At 38.9% G+C, this 23996-nt stretch overlaps 1 protein-coding gene across 4 annotated transcripts in view; it reads left to right on the top strand.

The window, feature by feature from the left end:
• The first annotated feature begins 450 nt into the window (after positions 1 to 450).
• Positions 451 to 23996, top strand: part of tenm3 (teneurin transmembrane protein 3) — a 779964-nt gene continuing 756418 nt past the window's right edge. For all 4 annotated transcript variants that reach the window (XM_061880866.1, XM_061880868.1, XM_061880869.1 and 1 more), the window contains exon 1: positions 451 to 886. The gene's annotated coding sequence lies outside the window, so the exon portion shown is untranslated. The remainder of the gene's footprint in view (positions 887 to 23996) is intronic.

Genomic DNA, 23996 nt, shown 5'->3' on the forward strand with positions numbered 1-23996 from the left:
TAATATCGCCCAGCCCTACTTGAGAATATATACACCCTCGTTACTCCCGAATTCGGAGGTTTAATGGTTGGCAAGTATGATAATTTGACCCACATTTTCGACATGAGCATTCCTACATGTTAAAAGTCATGAACGTAGCTTTGATAACAAGTGCAGCAATAATGTGTGAGGGTCAACTTTGTACCTTGTCAGGCGCGGAGAAACCAAGGAAGAAGCGGAAGGAGAAGAAACATGCCATTAACCACGACGCCGTGTCTCCACCTCACCGCTGACCCAACCCACCGCCATCTTTCATTCATGCGCACGCACGCACACACGTGCGCGCGCGCATACACGTCGCGGCCCACCCCCCCACCCGTGAAAAAAAAACGCGCCGTTGCGGCCTGGCTGAGACGTCGGGATTGGACGCAGCAGGGGATCCCCGGCAGTCCGTTTCTGCCTCGCGTGGCGTGTCATCGTCGCGGTGGCGGAGGAGGAGATGACATCGCGGCGTCTCCTGCGCGCACACGAACGCGACGGAGACCAGAAAGATTGTGTTTATTTCCCCGGGCGCGCGCAAAGAAACACAGCAACATTTTTGACCTGTAGAGCACTTTTTTTTGTTTTGTTATTATTGTCCACTTTTCCACCATCATTGGTGATGATGATGATGATGACGAGAGTGCGCCTTTGTTGGACGTGATTAATCCACGCAGGTCACGTCAGGCGGAGCTGCGGTCTACTTCTTTTTGAAAACACCGAACACGTGTTTTTAGATTTTCTTTTTCTTCTCACAATTAAAAGTAGACGCAAAGACAACAATCTACCCGAGTGGAAGAAGAAGAAGAACTTTGTCGCTTTTTATTTCTCGGGATCGGCTTGACGACGCGCACGAAGAACATCTCAGGTAAACAAGACGTAATTATGACATCATTATGACATAATTATGACATAATTATGACATCATTCTTCTCGCAAACTTTTCTTTTCTGCTAAAATAATTCATTCTGCAGTTGTGCGGGGACATATATGATTGTGCGCCACAAGGAAAACGAAACTAAATCTATTGTAAAAATACATTAATGTGAAAAAATGTATCATAAAGTAAGGAAATGCATTGAATAAAATACGTAATATAAAACAGTAAAGTTAAATATGTTCTTATTTTAAGTTGAATTAAGTGACGTCAGTGTATTATGTTTCTGTTATTAAACGTGCGTATAAAGTATTTTTTAAGTATTCAATAAAATCCAATATATTTAAAATGATGAATCGAATATAAATATAGTACAATTAGATAAAATAGTAAGTGCATTTATTTTCCTTCTTAAACCGTTTTTTATCGATTATATACTGTATTATATAAATGAATAACATTATATAAATATTTTCTTCCTTTCTAATATAATGTGTTTATTATAGTGTATGTATTTAAAATATATTATATACTTGATTATTTTTGTACTAAATAATATATTTTAAGTATTTTATTTATGACCTTTTTTTCCTCATTATACAAATAAAGATGAATTAACACTTTTTTGGTGTATTATAGCATGTACAGACTTTAGGGAACACTTAATATTGTTTGTCAATATCTGGTATTGAGTGCGCACACACAAAAACCCACACACACACACACACACGCATGCGCACGCACACACACGTCAAGTCAAGTGAGGTTTAGATCATGTATTTATTTGCAAAATACAGAAACAGACCAAATCTCAGTCCACTCTAAGTCAGGGTGACCAAAGTGTGGCCCGAGGGCCGTTTGTGACCCGCTGCTCTTTTTTTATTGGCTCTTTGCACATTCTTAAGAAAAAAAACAAGAGAAAAATAAGTAAATTAATCCCAAAAAATGTGTGAAAGGGTTATGACAAAATAAGTTTAATTATTTATAAAGCAATAAATAATAATTTATAAAAGCAATTTATGTTGGAATTGTGTGTGGATGCTGAACTGAAAGTGGAATAAGTGGAAATCATACAATGTGTATGTTTTGAATGAGTTTAACGTTTTGGTGTTAGAATGGTTTGAGTTACTTGAAAGTAGTACGGTTTTGTGTTACGTACTACCTGGAATTATTTCTGGAAAAGTGTGAAATTGGGGGGATTTGTAAAATTGTCAGTCTGAATGTGCCGGATTACCTAAATATTTTGAAGTCGTAACGGTTTCAATCGACTTGGAAACTGGTCATTCATTTTGGATGTGAACGCCCTCGTGGAAACGTAAGAATCATTTGGAATTTGTCAACACATTGGCATCGTAGTCCTGGATGGAATGAACCATTTGATGTTGAGAAATCTGGAAGTAGTACGATCAAAAGGAATTTAAAATGTGAATTTTGGGGGGGAAACTGGAATTTTCTTTTTAAGCGTGGAAAGCGTCAAAAAATGGGCTAGAATAAAAATGAAAAAAACTTTTTGGGTGAAACCGATAAATGATCTCTGACATTCACACAATGATACGCTTTGTCACCTATTGCACAAAGTTGACAGGCTATTTTGTTAAATCTATTCCGATAGGCTCCAGCACCCCCCGCCACCCCAAAAAATATAAGCGGTAGAAAATGGATAGATGGATGAATAAAATCTACTTCTCAGTATTATTACCTTAAAATGGTTTTACCCTTTTTTTGTATAAATTCTACAGAATTCAGCTTGTTTTTATTGGCCCTGCAAAATAGAGCAAAAATGTATCATGTTTGAAGAACAATGGAACATTTTAATACTACTAATAATGCGCTTGGTCACCTGTACACATTGCTGCCACAATGTTTTATTTATGGATGAAGTTTGCACTCCACCATCAGTGACTAACAATAAACAAACAGTAAGTTTTCTGATTAACTTATCATACGTTGTAAGATCACATGACTGATTGACCAATTCCTTGCTTTGATATATACATTATATATATATATATATACACATTTGTTTTTTACCAGTAAATAAATATTCTCTCCGCTTAGTGATGGACCGGCGACCAATCCAGGGCGTTTTCCACCTTTTTCCTGAAGTCAGCTACAATAGATCGGTCAGTTTCACTATAAAAAGCTTCAATTAATATTCTGTTGCTTCGATTAATTGTTTCATCAGGGTAACTAAAAACGTAAAAATCCTGGATCGCAAGGAGTGCCCGGAACTTTAAATACTCTGAGTTTTTTCCGCACGAACACCGCGATAGAGCGCAGATGAGAATACGTGCGAATGGGTGCCATTATCTGTGTAGAGCAGGGGTGTCAAAGTCATTTTAGATGGGGGGGCCACATGGAGAAAAATCTACTCCCAAGTGGGCCGGACTGGTAAAATCTCGGCACGGTAACTTAACAATAAAGACAAATTCAGATTGTTTTCTTTGTTTAAAAATAGTACAAGCCCTTTCTGAAATTGTACAAATCATAATATTGTTGAGTTTTTTTGTTTTTTTTTACAATTACCTGTTGCGGTTAATAAGATGTATACTTTTTTTTTCGTCATTTATATTTTCTTAGTAAATTGTGTGATAATGTTCATCAGTCAACCCGTTCAGGGTTTCCCAGACATTCATTTATTTGTGGCGGCTTGCCATGAAATAATTACAGCCGCCACAAATAGATTTAAAAAAAGAAACAAAAACAAAAATATATATATATATTTTTTTTCCAGGCTTTTGACTCGCTCGACCGCTCATAAAAGCAATGGGACTCTGTCTGTGAATGGAGCTTGTAGTTACAACTCCAGTGCAGTAGGTGGCGGCAGCCTACTATGCATTGTAACTCCGCCAATGTAATTATATTCCAACTCCGCGTTCTTCTTGGTCATCGCCACCGCCGCTGATGACACCCCCCACCCCCCGCCCCCCACTCCCGCAGCCCGACCACACCACCACAAATAGATGCCTGACCTGTGGGAAACACTGTCATTGGTGTTAATGTTTCATTGTATCAATATAAAACAAAAATATCAAAATCAAATTACAGGATGTTTTTTATGTAGTTTGATCCATTTCCTTGACTGATGTACTAACATGATATGGTTTATGTTGTACATATGTAGCTTCATCTACAAAGATACAAATAATTGCTATTGCGACATCTAGTGGACACATTTAAAAACAGCGGTTTCTTTCATTCAAAAATTTCAGGTTAATTTTTATACTTAGCAGACGCATCCCGTGGGCCGGATAAAACAATGTAAGCTCGCTATACAAAGTGTGTTTTTATCCGATTACTCGGTCAATTGAACTTGATTGCTATAATAATCAATAGTTGCAGCCCTATCTGGGATAGGCTCCAGCTTATCTGTCACCCTAATGAGGTCATCTTTGGCAAAAAAATTATGGAATGATGTCTCTTTTGGACAACGATTAGTCAAGAGAACAAGTCAGGTCAGCTCATATCGCATGCATAGTAACACACACACACACACACACACTCACACACACACACACACACTCACACACACACACACACACAAACATGAACACGCACACACACACACACACACACAATTAACAACAACAATTAAAGAATCAGCGGCACATTCTGATATTTGTATTTAGTAAAACAGAATGAGGTGGCGACTTGTCCAGGGTGTACGACGCCTTCCTTCCGATTGCAGCTGAGATAGGGACCAGCCCCGAAGGGAATAAGCGGTAGGAAATGGATGGATGGGCTCAAAAACAATCAAATATGCTATAAAGTTAGATTTTAAAAAACTACTTGCTTCTCAGCTTTATTATATAGCTGACAAAGTATATTATATTATTGTTATTGTTATATAGCTGACAAACTACTGTATATTATATTATTGTTATTGTTATATAGCTGACAAAGTTTATTATATAATTGTTATTGTTATATACCTGACAAAGTGTTTCATATTATCGTTATTGTTATATAGCTGACAAAGTATATTATATTATTGTTATTTATATAGGTGACAAAGTATATTATGTTATTGTTATTGTTTTATAGCTGACAAAGTATATTATATTATTGTTATTGTTATATAGCTGACAAAGTATATTATATTATTGTTATTGTTATATAGCTCCATCCGTCCATCCATCCATTTTCTACCGCGTATTCCCTTTTGGGGTCACGGTGGACGCTGGTGCCTATCTCAGCTACAGTCGGGCGGAAGGCGGCGTACACCTTGGACAAGTTATATAGCTGAGAAAGTGTATTATTTTATTGTCATTGTTATATAGCTGACAAAGTATATTATATTTTTAATATTGTTATATAACTGACAAAGTATATTCCATTATTGTTATTGTTATATAGCTGACAAAGTGTATTATATCATTGTTATTGTTTTATAACTGACAGTATATTATTGTTATTGTTATATAGCTGACAAAGTATATTATATTATTGTAATTGTTATATAGCTGACAAAATATATTATATTATTGTTATTGTTATATAGCTCCATCCATCCATCCATTTCCTACCGCTTATCCCCTTTTGGGGTCATGGAGGGCACTACTGCCTATCTCAGCTACAATAACAATATTATTGTTATTGTTATATAGCTGACAAAGTGCATTATATTATTGTTATTTTTATATAGCTGACAAAGTGTATTATATTATTGTTATTGTTATATCACTGACAAAGTGTATTATATTATTGTTTTGTTATATAGCTTACAAACTGTATTATATAATTGGTATTGTTATATACCTGACAAAGTATATTATTTTATTGTTATTATTATACAGCTGACAAAGTGTATCATGTTATTATTGTTAAATAACTGACAAAGTGTATTATATTATTGTCATTGTTATTTAGCTGACAAAGTGTATCATATTGTTATTGTTAAATAGCTGACAACGTGTATTATATTATTGTTATTGGTATACAGCTGACAAAAATTTATTATAATATTGTTATTGTTATATAGCTGACAAAGTGTATTATATTAATGTTATTGTTATAAAGCTGACAACGTCTATTATGTTATTGTTATTGTTATATAGCTGACAAAGTCTATTATATTATTGTTATTGTTATATAGCTGACAACATTTATTATATTATTGTTACTGTTATATAGCTGACAAAGTGTATTATATTAATGCTATTGTTATATAGCTGACAGAGTGTATTATGTTATTGTTATTGTTATATAGCTGACAAAGTGTATTATATTATTGTTATGTTACAGTAGCTGACAAAGTGTATTATATTATTGTTATGTTATATAGCTGACGAAGTGTATATATACTATTGTTAAACGCCTTTTTCTTGTTTAATTGCATATGTAGGTTGTGCCCCGGGCCAATAGAAACGAGCTGCGGGCTGCAATTGTCCCCTTTGGACAGACTTTGGACGTTGCATTTAACACGCGTACTGTAAATGAAAGAATGCAATTTAACCATCAGTTGTCCTTCATTCCTCTCCACGGATGATTGCACTGTAGCACACATGCTAATGCACACGTTGATGTGCCACTTTTCCTTAATGTATCTTTAAGAGTCTAATAACAGTGAAACGGTAATTAAATTGTATTTTTCAACCGTATAGTACTGTCGTCCATTTGAAAAATATTAAGCGTTTTGTACTTAAGAATTAGAATCTGCCATTTTCTTTCTTTGTATGTTGTGGGTTCATATAAGGTCACAAATACAGCAGCCATATTTTTATTTTTTTTTGCATGTTTAAATCAGTGTTTCTCATAGTTTACAGTTTTGAGGCGTGCACAAACATGCACACACTTGCATGTTAGTGCACTGGACTGGATGGGATTGCTGTGTATGTTTGTGTGTGTGTGTGTGTGTGTGTGTGTGTGTGTGTGTGTGTGTGTGTGTGTGTGTGTGTGTGTGTGTTCTTGTCTTTCAACCCTTCTTTAGACACCAACAAGGAAAAGTAGCGTCCATATGAGGACCAGTGAACGAGTTAGGACCAAAATCATGGTCCCAATACGGAAAATTATCGCATCAAAGAGTGTCTCATTTGCACCCCTGTTGGTGAAATCCATCAAAATTAAGGTGGTCCCAAAAAGGAGGGATTTTTCAACTTTACTGTGCGTCGGTTTTAAAAGTGCTCCCCCTCTGGTCAACATATGAAATAACTAGTGTGTGTAGGAAATTTAAATACGCCCATTTTAGCTAAAATTAATAAAAAAATTAAATAAATACTCTATGTATATGGAAACATACTGTAATAACTTGAGGTAAAAATTGAAGTTTAAAAACCGATTACAAACAAACCAAAAAAAGCAGTCTTTTTCTCACAATGTGTCGATTTTTTTCTTTTAATATTGGGAACAATTTCTCATGTTTCTGTAATAGTACAATATTTTCTCGTAAAATTCTTACTGTTTTATGTAAAATTATGACTGTTTGATGCAAATTGGTGACATTTGTCGTATAAAACTCTGAATTATCAAAATATTGCCAATATTGTGTTGTTTTTTGTAAAATAGTGACATTTGTTGGGTAAAATATGTCTTGTCATCATTTTGCCAAGTAAAAATTCCGATTATTATTATAATATTGGCAACATTAAAAATGTTCCTATTAGAATTCTGACTTTTGTCGAGCAAAATTACGACTCTTTTCACAAAATTGCCAACATTTTAAGCTTTGATTGTAAAATTGTGACTGTTATTCAGTAAAATTTTAACTTGTATCATAATATTGCACAAATGTTCAGTTTTTCTTGTAAAATTATGACTTTTATTATTATACTGCCAAAATTCTTAGTTTTTCTTGAGAAATTGTGACCATTTTCTTGCGACGTTCCAACTCAGTTGTCACAAAAAGCTTATTTATATATGCATAATATGTATATATTATTATTGTGGTAAATACAATTTTTTATATATCTAGAAAGGGTGGTCTTAAAGAGGTAGGCATTTTTCAGAGGTCTCAAGAAGGTAACAAATACAAGCGTGTGGGCGTGTGTGTGTGTGTGCATGCGTGCGTGTGTGTGCTTGTGTGTGTGTGTGAGAGAGAGAGAGGAAGTCACACTGATGAAAATAGTACAGCAGCGTAACCGACTGTATTGCAATCCTCCATGGTTCCATATCACAAACTGTAATAATAGCAAGTGATAAAAAAAAAACTCGTAAATAATCCACCAAGTCAAAATAGAGACGGGTCATTTCTTGAATACGATCACTCTTCTGCACGAGAAACAGAGAGCAGATGATAAAAACATAAAAATGTGGAGACAAAAATGACATGCTGTTTAGATCAGGGGTCCCCAAACTTTTTGACTCAGGGGTCACATTGGGTTAAAAAAATTTGGCCCGGGGCCAGGCTATATATATATATATATATATATATATATATATATATATATATATATATATATATATAGATATATATATATATATATATATATATATATATATATATATATATATATATATTTATATATATTTATATATATATATATATATATATCTATGTAATATATATATATATATAAATATATACAAATATATATATACATACATATATATATATATATATATATATATATATATATATATATCCATCCATCCATCATCTTCCGCTTATCCGAGGTCGGGTCGCGGGGGCAGCAGCCTAAGCAGGGAAGCCCAGACTTCCCTATCTCCAGCCACTTCGTCTAGCTCTTCCCGGGGGATCCCGAGGCGTTCCCAGGCCAGCCGGGAGACATAGTCTTTCCAACGTGTCCTGGGTCTTCCCCGTGGCCTCCTACCAGCTGGACGTGCCCTAAACACATCCCTAGGGAGGCGTTCGGGTGGCATCCTGACCAGATGCCCGAACCACCTCATCTGGCTCCTCTCGATGTGGAGGAGCAGCGGCTTTACGTTGAGCTCCTCCCGGATGGCAGAGCTTCTCACCCTATCTCTAAGGGAGAGCCCCGCCACCCGGCGGAGGAAACTCATTTCGGCCCCTTGTACCCGTGATCTTATCCTTTCGGTCATGACCCAAAGCTCATGACCATAGGTGAGGATGGGAACGTAGATCGACCGGTAAATTGAGAGCTTTGCCTTCCGGCTCAGCTCCTTCTTCACCACAACGGATCGATAAAACGTCCGCATTACTGAAGACGCCGCACCGTTCTTGTTCTATATATATATATATATATATATATATATATATATATATATATATATATATATATATATTAGGGCTGCAATTCTTTGGGTGTCCCACAATTCGATACAATATCAATTCTTGGGGTCGCAATTCGATTATATATCGATTTTTTTCGATTCAACGAGATTCTCGATTCAAAAACGATATTTTTCCGATTCAAAACGATTCTATATTCATTCAATACATAGGATTTCAGCAGGATCTACCCCAGTCTGCTGACATGCTAGCAGAGTAGTAGATTAAAAAAAAAAAAAAGCTTTTATAATTGTAAAGGACAATGTTTTATCAACTGATTGCAATAATGGAAATTTGTTTTAACTATTAAACGAACCAAAAATATGACTTATTTTATCTTTGTGAAAATATTGGACACAGTGTGTTGTCAAGCTTATGAGATGCGATGCAAGTGTAAGCCACTATGACACTATTGTTCTCTTTTAAATTATTTTTATAAATGTCTAATGATAATGTCAATGAGGGATTTTTAATCACTGCTATGCTGAAATTATAACTAATATTGATACTGTTGTTGATAATATTCATTTTTGTTTCACTACTTTTGGTTTATTTTGTGTCGTGTTTGTGTCTCCTCTCAATTGCTCTGTTTATTGCAGTTCTGAGTGTTGCTGAGTCAGGTTTGGTTTTGGAATTGGATTGCATTGTCATTATATTGCTGTGTAGTGGTTTGTTGGATTGATTTAAAAAAAAATATATATATATATATATATATATATTTTTTTTAAAAATCGATTAAAAAAAAAGAATCGATTCTGAATCGTACAACGTGGGAATCGCGATTCGTTTTCAAATCGATTTTTTCCCACCCCCCTAATATATATATACATATGTATATATATATATGTATATATATATATATATATATATATATATATATATATATATATATATATATATACATATATATATATATATATACATGTATATATATATATATATATATATATATATATATATATATATATATATGTATATATATATTTCGAGTGCAATGATGTCACGTTATCGAGTGGCAAAGAGACACAGAGCGAAACAAGCTGTAAAAATAGATTAGAAAGGACGGATTAAAAATAAATAAATAAATAAATAATAATAATATATTTATATATATATATATATATATATTTTTTTTTTTCGTATCGTAAGGTATCGGAAGGGACAATTGACGAGGGACCTTTTTATTAGAAATAATATATGTATAAATGGTAAATGGTTGTACTTGTATAGTGCTTTTCTACCCCTTTTTAAGGAGCCCAAAGCGCTTTGACAGTATTTCCACATTCACCCATTCACACACACATTCACACACTGATGGCGGGAGCTGCCATGCAAGGCGCTAACCAGGACCCATCAGGAGCAAGGGTGAAGTCACTAGGATGGTAGAAGGTGGGGATTGAACTAGTAACCCTGAGATTGCTGGCACAGCCACTCTCCCAACTTCTCCACGCCGTCAGTGTAGTCAGTGTATATATATATATATATATATATATATATATATATATATATATATATATATATATATATATATATATATATATATATATATATTTAAAGATGTTGGTACGTGAAAGGGTCCCCCAAATAAGCTAGAAGAAGCTTTCAACAGGGGGTCCAAAGGACAATATATACATGGAAAGATTAAACATGGTACCAAGCACAAAAACAAAACAACGCTATTTGAAAATAGTACAACACGTATAACACAAGATAATAGTACTAAAGCAAGCATACACATACATATGTATATATATATATATATATATATATATATATATATATATATATATATACATGCATATATATATATATATATGTATATATATATATATATATATATATATATATATATATGTATATATATATAAAAAATTATAGTTTTTTATTTATTTATTAATTTTAATTGTTTTTCAACTTGGGACTTTGGACGCTGGCGGGCCGGATCATAGACCTGTTCTACGTTTGAAAAGGTATCCTTAAATGACTTCTGTGGAGATCTGGTTCTGTACAGAAAATTTAATTAACATTCAATTACAAAATATAACTTTTTTTTTTTAAGGATGGAGCAACATTTGATCCACTCAAAATTTTGAAGACGATACTATACATGCAATGTGCGTGTGTGTGCATGTGTTTGTGTGTGTGTGTGTGTGTGTGTATGTGTGTGTGCGTGTAATTAGAGAGATTGCGATTATCTGTGACGATGTCTGTGTGAGTGTGTGTGCGTGTGTGTGTGTGTGTGTGTGTATGCGTGTGTGTGTGTGTGTGCGTGTGTTTGTAGAGAGAGAGAGAGAGAATGTGATTTTTCTGGGACGATTGTTGTGCATACACACACACACACCCACACATTCGCGGATGCACACACACACTCTCAAACACACACACACACACACATGCAGGCACGCCCTGCATGTATTATTAGCTTTATTATCCATCCATCCATCCATTTACTACCGCTTGTCCGTTTCGGGGTTGCGGAAGGCGTTGTTATCATTAGTTTTACAGTTATTATTAGACTTCTCAAAATTGTTTATTTTATAAAGACTTCCAGTGGTCTTTCTGTCGTTCTTTATAAAAGGTATCGGAAGGGACAATCGACAAAGGACATTTTTATTAGAAATGAATACAAAGACTTAAAATAATCTGTCAAGTCAACAACATAATTCCACATTACATCAACACACGTAATAAAGACAATTTGGAAGAAGAGTCCATCCATCCATTGTCTACCGCGTATTCCCTTTTTGGGGTCGCGGGGGGCGCTGGTGCCTATCTCAGCTACAATCGGGCGGAAGGCGGGGTACACTCTGGACAAGTCGCCACCTCATCGCAGTTGGAAGAAGAGTTTATTAGTTAATGCGCTCGCTCCTTTCGCAAATTAATGGAAATGTTATAATATAAATTGAACCAGGACAGTGGAGCCAACTTGACCTGGCCACAGGATGAAGTGTCGGCCATCATGTTAAATATGGCTGTGTTTGTTTGTGTGACGGATCAGTTAAGTACAATCATTGTCTTGTGGAACCCTATTCAGTATCTATTGTTGCCGCTGACAACCATGCAATTTGAAACCAAATTAAATTAGTCAACGATTAATTTAGAAGTGGCCCGTGCATGTATCGAACTCTCTTATAAAGATGGTTTCATTATTAGTGGAGTGAGTGGGGAATCTGACTTGTTTGCGAGTAGTAAGTGTGTGTGTGTATGTGTGTGTGTGTGTGTGTGTGTGTGTGCGTGTGTGTGTGTGTGTGTGTGTTCTTGTATTTATGCTCTTCTTGAGACATCAACAAGGAAACGTACCCTCCATATGAGGACCAGTGAACAAGTTAGGACATAAATGATGGTCCCAATATGGAAAACCATTGCATCTAATAAAGAGCCAAATACTGGAGTCCGTGAACATTGCTCCAAAGTCAGGATTTTTGGTAGATTTAATGTGCATACAAAAGTAAATATTGATCGGTGCAAAGATATCAATATATGATAAAACCAAATTTCAGCTAAAGAAGGACTTTGCTGTTCATCCCCGAAAAAACCCGCCAGGTAAAACAGCTGATTTTACGACTTCCGGTGCTGATGTAAGACAACCCGCATTCCATATGTGACTGTAAGATGAACAAATATACTACGGTACTAAGACTATAGTGGCCATTAACAGTTAGTTTCTACAGCTGGGTTGCCCAAAGTGCGGCACAGGGGCCATCTGTGGTCCGTGACTCGTTTGTCAACGGCCTTAAGCAAATTACAAAAAACAAAAAAGATCTCATTTGCACCCCTGGTGGTGAAATCTTTAGTGTGAAGTGAAGTGAATTATATTTATATAGCGCTTTTTCTCTAGTGACTCAAAGCGCTTTACATAGTGAAACCCAATATCTAAGTTACATTTAAACCAGTGTTGGTGGCACTGGGAGCAGGTGGGTAAAGTGTCTTGCCCAAGGACACAACGGCAGTGACTAGGATGGCGGAAGCGGGGATCGAACCTGCAACCCTCAAGTTGCTGGCACGGCCGCTCTACCAACCGAGCTATACCGCCCCTTTAAAAATTAGAATGGTCCCAAACAGGAGGGATTTTTCAAATTGACTGTGTGTTGGTTTTAAAAGTGCTTCCCCTCTGTTCAACATATGAAATAACAAGTGTGTGTAAAAATTTGAAGTGTTCCCCCTCTGGCCAACATATGAAAAAACAAGTGTGTGTAAGAAATTGAAATGCAGCTCCTTTGGCCAAAATTAATAATAAAAAAAAATGTATATAGAGACATACTGTAATAACTTGAAGGAAATAATGAAGATTAAAAACCAATTACAAACAAAAAATTTAAAAAGAAAAAAAAACTAAAAGCTTACCTATGTTTTGTTTGCATAGTATGTATATATTATTAATATTGTAAGTACAAATCTTTATATATCTAGAAAGTGTGGCCCTCAAGAGGTAGGCATTTTTCAGAGGTCTCAAGAAGGTAACAAATACAAAAATGTGTGTGTGTGTGTGTGTGTGTGTGTGTGTGTGTGTGTTCTGGCAATGCTTAATGGGGACATCGCTCTGTTTACGCAGTCATTTTTAGGCAGGGGTCGGCAACCCGGGGCTCTGGAGCCGTGTGCGGCTCTTTGATCAATCTAATGTGGCTCAGCCGCATAATTGCCGACCCCCCCGTTTATCCCGAGAGATTTCCAGAGTTTAATGCCTCTCCGATTTTCACCTGGTCGACAAAATTGAGGGCGTGCCGTGACGACAATGTCTTTACAGTTCTCTAATACTTGTCGTCGCGCCCGCTTTTACACCTTGCTATCTGCGTACCAGCCGGTCACATGTAGTATGCAGCCTCTGTTGACACACGTAAGTGACTGCAAGGCATACTTGGTCAACAGCCATACAGGTTACACTGAGAGTTGTGATATAAACAACCTTAACACTCTTGCTAATATGCGCCACACTGTGAACCCACACCAAACAAGAATGACAAACACATTTCGGGAGAACATCCGCATTGTAATACAAAATAAACACAACAGAACAAATACCCAGAATCCCATGCATCCCTAACTCTTCCGGGCTACATAATACACCCCCACTAGCACCAAACCCCGCCCACCTCAACAGACGCACGGGGGGGGGGTGTATAATATAACCAGTAAGAGTCATGGATGCATTGCATTCTGGGTAGATGTTATGTTGCGTTTATAAAGTGTTACAGAGCCGATGTTCTTCAGAAATGTGGTTGTCATTCTTGTTTGGTATGGGTTCACAGTGTGGCAGATATTAGTAAGAGTGTTAAACTTGTTTATATCACAACTTTCAGTGTGGCTGATGAACAAGACCCCTGGTTTACACAATAGTACAAGCAAAAATAACTATGCTGTGTAATTTCGTTATACATTTCAAAAGAGTTTTGCGGCCCCCAGTTGTTGTGAAATGGATCAAAATGGCTCTTTGAGTGATAAAGATTGCCCACTTTGCTGCCTCCACCAAAGTGGGCGGGAGGGGGGGTGGGGGTGTGGGGCGTTAGCGGGGGGTGTATAATGTAGCCCGGAATAACTAGGGATGCATGGGATTCTGGGTATTTGTTCTGTTGTGTTTGTGTTGTGTTAGAGTGAGGATGTTCTCAAGAAATGTGTTTGTCATTTTTGTTTGGTGTGGGTTCACAGTGTGGCGCTTATTAGTTAGAGTGTTAAAGTTGTTTAAACGGGCACTCTCAGTGTGACCTGTTTGGCTATTGAACAAGTACGCGTTGCAGTCGTTTAAGTGTGTCTATATAAGCCACATACAACTTGTGGCTGGGCTGGTCTAGATATGTGTACATGTTGTAAAGGGCGTCAAAGGCAGCGCCTTCATAGCACGCCTGTTTTAATGTTGTTAGGGTGAAAATCAGCAGACATTAGCGAGATTAGTTGCTCTAAAACTCGGGAGTCTCCCGGAAAATTTGGGAGGGTTGGCAAGTGTGATGCTGTGAAGCGGCATTCATATAAAACTCGCGGGCCGCACTAACATTAAAATTTCATATTAAGGTGCGGGCCGCGTGTCTGAGACCCCTGGTTAATACATAGCACAAAGCAAAAAACTACAACTCTGTATGCAGTGTCTGCGATGTGGTGGCGACTTGTCCAGGGTGTACGCCGCCTTCCGCCCGATTGTAGCTGAGATAGGCACCAGCGCCCCCCGCGACCCCACAGGGAATAAGCGGTATAAAATGGATGGATGGATGTATGCAGTGTTATTTCATTTTAAATTTCAAAAGAGTTTTGTGGCTCCCATTGTTTTCTTTATTTTGTGAAACGGGTCAAAATGGCTCTCTGGGTGATAAAGGTTGCCGCACCATGCCTTTAGGGGACCTCTGACAGTATGGGGACAAAAAATAGGTCCCCTAAAGGGAAACCTTTTTAAATGATAGTCAGATCCATTAAAAAATAACCAGCAAAACTGGTTAAGCCACGTCCCCAAAAAGGGAGAAGCGGTAGAAAAATTGAAGAATGGTTGGTTAAGTAGAACAGTTTTTTTTTATGTTCTTTATGTTCAATGTTGTTAAAAATAAAAGTTTAAATAAGTTAGTATTTTATTTCTGTGGTTCAAGGTAAGATAAGATAATTCTTTATTGATCCCACAACAGGGAAATGTGTGTTACTTTGTTTACGTGTTTCAAATATTGGTAAAAGACCAAATACATTTTCTTGAAAAGTGAAACATTTGTTATCTTGGCATTAATAGTACTGTGATTCTGTATGGTATCCATCCTTAGTCAAAACTAATATATTTTTCCAACAACAATATCTGGTTTAATGTTTCTTAGAATGACATTTCCATACAGCATGATTATAAAACATTATTACTTTAAAGCAGTGGTCCCCAACCACCGGGCCGCAGAAGAAATGTTTATTCATTTTTATTTAAAAAAAAATATATATTTTTTTATTAAATCAACATAAAAAACGCAATATACACTTACAATTAGTGCTCCAACCACAAAACCCTTCCTTTTTCATGACAAAAACATCCCTTTTTCATGACAAAGAAAAAAAATAAAAAATAAAAGGTTCCCCCCCGGGCCGCAAGACAAATTATTAACCGGTCTGTGGATACAAAAAGGTTGGGGGCCACTGCCTTAAAGAATGATTCGCATTCAGAATTTGCCATCCTTCTATATATGGTTGTTGGAGTTGCAGACAAATAGCAGTTTTCAGTAATGTCACAGAAGATGCAGGATTTGCTTTAACATTTAAGTGGTGAAACTTTCTATAAGAGGACAGCTGTAGTGCTGTATTCTGAGGATCATGTCATATTTAATTTGAACTTTTTTTTTAAATGGTCCTCAGTATCCATCCATCTTCTTCCGCTTATCCGAGGTCGGGTCGCTGGGGTAGCAGCCTAAGCAGGGAAGCCCAGACTTCCCTCTCCCCAACAACTTCGTCTAGCTCTTCCCGGGGGATCCCGAGGCGTTCCCAGGCCAGCCGGGAGACATAGTCTTCCCATCGTGTCCTGGGTCTTCCCCGTGGCCTCATACCGGTTGGACGTGCCCTAAACACCTCCCTAGGGAGGCGTTTGGGTGGCATCCTGACCAGATGCCCGAACCACCTCATCTGGTTCCTCTTGGTGTGGAGGAGCAGCGGCTTTACTTTGAGTTCCTCCTGGATGACGGAGCTTCTCACCCTATCTCTAAGGGAGAGCCCCGCCACACGGCGGAAGAAACTCATTTCGGCCGCTTGTACCCATGATCTTATCCTTTCGGTCATGACCCAAAGCTCATGACCATAGGTGAGGATGGGACCGTAGATCGACCGGTAAATTGAGAGCTTTGCCTTCCGGCTCAGCTCCTTCTTCACCACAACGGATCGGTACAACGTCCGCATTACTGAAGACGCCGCACCGATCCGCCTGTCGATCTCATGATCCACTCTTCCCTCACTCGTGAACAAGACTCCTAGGTACTTGAACTCCTCCACTTGAGGCAGGGTCTCCTCCCCAACCCGGAGATGGCACTCCACCCTTTTCCGGGTGAGAAGTCATGTACAAATTTGTGTGAATTATGGAAAATTATTTAAATTTGGTCCCTATGAACCATATTAACTATTTTTACCCAGGGTCCCCAGTAAGAATGATCAGAACATTACTTCATCAATCCAGAGATTTAAAGACGTGTATGAGCTAACTGGGCAGTGGCCATTTCACCTCCTTTTTTTTTTATGCCTCCACAATCTGTAGAAAGGGTGGTTCCCACAAGTGATGATCAAAAACTTGGTCCCCATTCCAAATAATAACTAGTATATAATGTGTGCGTGTGTGCGTGTGCGTGCGTGTGTGTGTTATCATTCGCCACATTTGACTCATGATTGACTGCTGGCTAATAATGCACTCCTCAGTTAGTTATTAAAATCATGGCATGATAACTTAAAAACAAAGACAACTTCAGATTGCTTTCTTTGTTTAAAAATAGACCAAACACATTCTGAAAATGTAAAAATCATGTTGTTGTTTTTTAAATTGACTTATTGCGGTTAATAGTCTATCTTAATTTGTGGCCATTTATACTTTCTGAAGAAATGATGTGATTATGTTCATCAGTTAAATATGCCTCCCAGTTATAAGTATAACATTAAATGTACAGATTATCAAAAGCATTTATTTGGGTATGAATGTAAAAGGTTACAATAACAACATATTTGACAACCAAAGCATGAATTTAACAATCCACATTCTGTACACTATCGTTAATAAACAATGAAAGTACGTAGTGTCCAAACACATAAGTGTTGACACACATAGCTCCACCCCCTCTGAAGTCAGGGAATTCAGAGAATTGCTATTGCGACATCCAGTGGACACATTTAGAACAGCAGTTTCTTTTACTAACAAAATGCCAGCTCATTTTTTTTATAGAGATCTCCGATAATGGCTTTTTAGCCGATATCCCATATTCCGATATTGTCCAACTCTTAATTAAATCAACTCGAGTTATGGAAGAAAAATGCCAACATGGCACTGCCATATTTATTATTGAAGTCACAAAATGCATTATTTTTTGTTGACATGCCTCAAAACAGCAGCTTGGAATTTGGGACATGCTCTCCCTGAGAGAGTATGAGGAGTTTGAGGTGGGCGGGGTTTAGAAGGGGTTAGTGGGGGGAGAGTTAGTGCTGCAACGGCTTCTGGGTATTTGTTCTGTGGTGTTTATGTTGTGTTACGGTGCGGATGTTCTCCCGAAATGTGTTTGTCATTCTTGTTTGGTGTGGGTTCACAGTGTGGCGCATATTTGTAACAGTGTTAAAGTTGTTTATACGGCCACCCTCTGTGTGACCTGTATGGCTGTTGACCAACATGGCACTACCATATTTATTATTGAAGTCACAAAGTGCAATATTTTTTGTTGACATGCCTCAAAACAGCAGCTTGGAATTTGGGACATGCTCTCCCTGAATTATGGAAAATTCAGGGAGAGCATGTTTGAGGTGGGCGGGGTTTGGGATGGGTTAGTGGGGGGAGAGCTAGTGTTGCAACGGCTTCTGGGTATTTGTTCTGTGGTGTTTATGTTGTGTTACGGTGCGGATGTTCTCCCGAAATGTGTTTGTCATTCTTGTTTGGTGTGGGTTCACAGTGTGGCGCATATTTGTAACAGTGTTAAAGTTTTTTATACGGCCACTCTCAGTGTGACCTGTATAGCTGTTGATCAAGTATGCCTTGCATTCATGTGTGTGTGAAAAGCCGTAGATATTATGTGACTGGGCCGGCACGCAAAGGCAGTACCTTTAAGGTTTATTGGCGCTCTGTACTTCTCCCTACGTCCATGTACACAGCGGCGTTTTAAAAAGCCATACATTTTATTATTTGAAACCGATACCGGTAATTTTGAAACCGATACCGATAATTTTCGATATTATATTTTAAAGCATTTATTGGCCGATAATGTCGGCTGTCCGATATTATTGGACATCCCTATTTTTATACTTTGCAAACTCATCTTGCGGGCTGGATAAAACATTTTTGCGGGCCGTAGGTTTGCCACCACTGAGCTAAGACAACTATGATTAGTGATTGCAATTGTTCCCTTTTAATCAAACCTTGCAAATAAACTGTGAGTAACATGGAGATGCAACTTGACCAGACAATGCATAAAATGTACTTAAACTGTACGCATAACTTGTTTTGTGTTTTGGCTACTACAGTAGCGCCTTAGTTCCGCATCTATCTGGTGTAGAGCGTTTATTAATTTTTTATTAAAGTGCAACAGAGAAAACAGGCACAACAGTAACAGTTTGAATAATGTCAATGATTATTTTGTTTTAAGTAAATGACAGTTCCTTATTTGCTGAAGTGTAGCATTATTAGTTCACCGTTCTCCAGGTTTTCAAACTCTGGCTTCTCCTTGGCAGTTGGCACTATTGCTAGCCAATACTCTCACCGGGCTACACCATATTTGTTTCCCCAGTAGATGCAACAAATACTTCCTGCCCCTCACTAGTGTAGTACATCGCTACATGGGGCGATTTAGCTCGGTTGGTAGAGTGGCCGTGCCAGCAACTTGAGGGTTGCAGGTTCGATTCCCGCTTCCGCCATCCTAGTCACTGCCGTTGTGTCCTTGGGCAAGACACTTTACCCACATGCTCCCAGTGCCACCCACACTGGTTTGAATGTAACTTAGATATTGGGTTTCACTATGTAAAGCGCTTTGAGTCACTAGAGAAAAAGCGCTATATAAATATAATTCACTTCACAATTCACTTCACATCTCCGTACTGAAAAAAATACAAATTGGAATACATGTACCGTACGCCCCTGTTAAATGAAAATAAATGAAAGTGTCACGGCAGCAATGAAATGACATGACGTATAAAAATATCATACAATAACTGTCTTTGGTTGGTATTCTATTTTGAAAGTGGCCTAATTTGTCACGTGGTGCGCGCATAGTGATGCAAGTTTTGTCACCCCAAGATGCAATATGGACCACACAGGCAGGAATAGCAGGAAAGAGCTAGATTTAATGTACAAAAATAAAATAATACTGGTACAAAAAGACAAAAGAAAGCACGTGCCTTCGTACGGGAAGCTAACACTAAACTTAGCATGAAGTCCAAGAGTCCAAAATGATGTGCCGAGCGCACAAGAAACTAAGGTGAAACTTAACACAAGTATATACATAGATGATACCCACGTAAATGTCGCTTAGAGCAAACAAAAGATCCAGACAGAACACAGGGAGAAGGCAGGCTTAAAGAAGGGCAGCAATCAAAACACAGGTGCACGACAAGGTAAATAAGGAATTTCACAAACAAACTCAAAAATCCCCAAAAGTCTATGATCCGGGTAGCAGATCATAGACCCTAAGGGACAGATTCCAGATGTCCCAAAAAATATTTAACCCCGCCCCACACAACAACAAAGTCCTAAAGTGAAGGGAGGGCAGAGGGAGGAAACGGCGGAGGGTCGCCAGGTCGTGTGTCCCCAAATCCACCGGGGACATGTCATGTGGCGGCGGCGAATGGAAAGCCGCTGCCATAAATGTCTTGGCGGGCGACCTCGAAGAGGCCACTTCCGTGGCCGACAGCGAGGAGGACGACCTGGGCTCGGCCACATCCGTGGCTGACGTGGAGGTGCATGCGCCCAGCGAGGAGGACGACCTGGGTTCGGCCACATCCGTGGCTGACGTGGAGGTGGGCGTGTCGGCGCCATCGTCATGGCGGGCTTGGAAGCAGCAGATGCTGACAGCACTGGTGCCGCAGACAAAGCAGGTGCGGGTGCTGCAGCCAGAGCAGGAACGTGTGCAGGAGGCGAAGACGGCGCCGAGCCTTGACGTGTCAGCCAAGGAACAGGAACTGGTACTGACGCCAGCCGAGGTGCAGGTACTGGTGCCAGCTGAGGAGCAGGTACTGGTGCCAGCCGAGGAGCAGGTGCTGGAGTGGGATCTAGCCAAGGGCCCGGTGCTGGAGTGGGTTCCAGACCAGGGTCAGGTGCTGGTGTGTGAACCAGCATAAGACTATGGACAATGACTAGGAATCAGACTAGGAATCAGACTAGGAATCAGACTAGGAATCAGACTAGGACTCGGACTAGGACTCGGAGTAAGACCCGGACTAGGATTAAGACTTGGACTAGGACTAGGACTAGGACTAGGACTAGGACTCGGAGTAAGACCCGGACTAGGATTAAGACTTGGACTAGGACTAGGACAAAGACTAAGACTCGGACTAGGACTTGGACCAGGACTCGGACCAGGACTCGGACCATGACTCGGACCAGGACTCGGTCCACGAGTCGATCCACGAGTCGGTCCATGAGTCGGTCCACGAGTCTGTCCATGAGTCGGTCCACGAGTCGGTCCACGAGTCGGTCCACGAGTTGGACCAGAAGTCGGACCAGAAGTCGGGCAAGGACTAGGGCTAGGACTAGGGCTAGGACTAGAGTTAGGGCTAGGACTATGATTTGGACCATAACTAGGACTATGACTATGACTGACAGGTGCAACCCGTGGTGCAGGTAGCCGTGGTATAGGTGGAGGCGCTTTAGCTGGGGGTTGCGGTTTAACGGGTCGAAAGACCGGCGGTGGAGGTCTAGCAGGTGGTTTCGGCTCGGCGGGCCAGAAAACCAGTGGAGGAGGTCTAACAGCTCAGTTACCAGCACTAGCCCCCCCCCCCCCCCCGCCCCCCCCTCGAGACGCGAAGCCCAGACGCGCTCCCTGTGGTCAGAGATTGACCTTAAGGGTGGGAGGTGGGAGGTCAGGAGGGGGGTAGACTGGGTGGGAGCAAAAGTACTGGGGGCGGAGCCAAAGTCACAGGGGCGGGATTTGAAAATTATAAGACTGAAGAAAACAAAATTTGGAATAAAATCTATCATATGGATAAATACTAGAACAAAATGCTTTAGTGGGAGGCTTGCAGAGGGAAAAAACCGCACCTAAATTTTTTTTGGGGTGTATGACATCATCCAAATTGGGAGGGGTGATGTCAACACGAGGAAGTAGCGAACAGTCAGTGGCGGAGGGTTGCTTTTGCCACACAGCCCAGTAGGAAGGGTGTTTGGAAAAAAGAAAAAGGTAATTACCTAACCTTAAAGGGGAATACTGGGCTGTTGTGGACGGGCTGCTGTCCGGAGAAGGAGTCTTCAGGAGCGGCACGTCTCTGCGAGGCGCAGACTCCATGGGGTCCACTGCGAGGTGACGAGTTGCTGGATCTTTTATGTCACGTGGTGCGCGCAAAGTGATGCGCGATTTGTCACCCCAAGATGCAATATGGACCACACAGGCAGGAATAGCAGGAAAGAGCTAGTTTGATGTACAAAAATAAAACAACACTGGTACAAAAAGGCAAAAGAAAGCGCGTACCTACGCATGGGAAGCTAACACTAAACTTAGCATGGAGTCCAAGAGTCCAAAATGACGTGTCGAGCGCACGAGAAGCTAAGGTGAAACTTAACACAAGTATATACATAGATGATACCCACGTGAATGTCGCTTAGAGGAAACAAAAGATCCAGACAGAACACAGGGAGGAGGCATGCTTAAATAAGGGCAGTATTCAAAACACAGGTGCGCGTCAACCGAAAGTAGCAGTTGGAACAATAACGAAAACCATGGTAACAAGGTAAATAAGGAAGTGCACAAACAAACTCAAAAATCCCCAAAAGTCGATGATCCGGGTAGCGAATCATGACATAATTAGCAGTAATATGCATGTATGTATGTATGTATATATATATATATATATATATATATATATATATATATATATATATATATATATATATATATTAGGGCTGGGCAACGATTAAAAATTTTAATCGAAGTTAATCGCACTTTCTCCGAAAGTAGCAGTTGGAACAATAACGAAAACCATGGTAACAAGGTAAATAAGGAAGTGCACAAACAAACTCAAAAATCCCCAAAAGTCGATGATCCGGGTAGCGAATCATGACATAATTAGCAGTAATATGCATGTATGTATGTATGTATATATATATATATATATATATATATATATATATATATATATATATATATATATATATATATATATATATATATATATATATATATATATATTAGGGCTGGGCAACGATTAAAAATTTTAATCGAAGTTAATCGCACTATTTCTCCGATTAATCGCGATTAACTGCATTGTATACGCAAAGCCCAATAATGAATTCAAAAGTAGTGTGTAATGCACCTTTATTGGAATATTCTCCCACATGAACAAAAGCGCCAAAACATTTGTTGTGCAAACACAATTTAAATCAGTCCTTGTTAAACAGTAGCAGTTAAATAGCATATTTTATGAAAATCAACTCAAAAAATGTAAATACAAACATTTAAGCTTACTACCACTGCCAGGGTATTTAAGTTATCCTGTTTGTTATGGAAAATAAATATAATCTACATACAAATCTCTGAGCCACAATCATAACATCTGAACAGGCAATTTCTGAGGTAACAGCAGAAACATTTTTTTTATCAGGGATCTTATGTTTAAAAAACCTATATTATAGGTAGTGGGCTGTTTTAGGGAATTTTTGATCAAATTATCCGTAGTAGCAATATTAATAATGTTGTGTTTATTTTGCGTAGTGCACTTAAAATAATTATGACCATATCTAGGAATTGATATGATGGGAATTTTCCGATTGTTTGCTTGGTGCTTTGATAAACATGGTGCTATATTGTGACGTTATGAGCCAGGGGAAAAAAGAACTACCCTACCCAGCATGCAACAGGAGTGACGAGCATGCGCGGTAGCCCGGTATAGGTTGTGTCGCCATGACGGCATCTTGTATGTTGTGATATGCACGCTCTGAAAGCAAACATTAAGAACTCAGCCAACACTCCTCGTCTGCATTATTCATACATAGACAGACAACACATATACTCCGCTGCTTCACAGGCCGCTGGATGTAGCCGGCAAAGTATTCCCATGCCAGCTAGCCGGTCTAGCAAGCAC

This window comes from Nerophis ophidion, linkage group LG20, assembly GCF_033978795.1.
Source record: "Nerophis ophidion isolate RoL-2023_Sa linkage group LG20, RoL_Noph_v1.0, whole genome shotgun sequence".
NCBI classification, from domain to species: domain Eukaryota; kingdom Metazoa; phylum Chordata; class Actinopteri; order Syngnathiformes; family Syngnathidae; genus Nerophis; species Nerophis ophidion.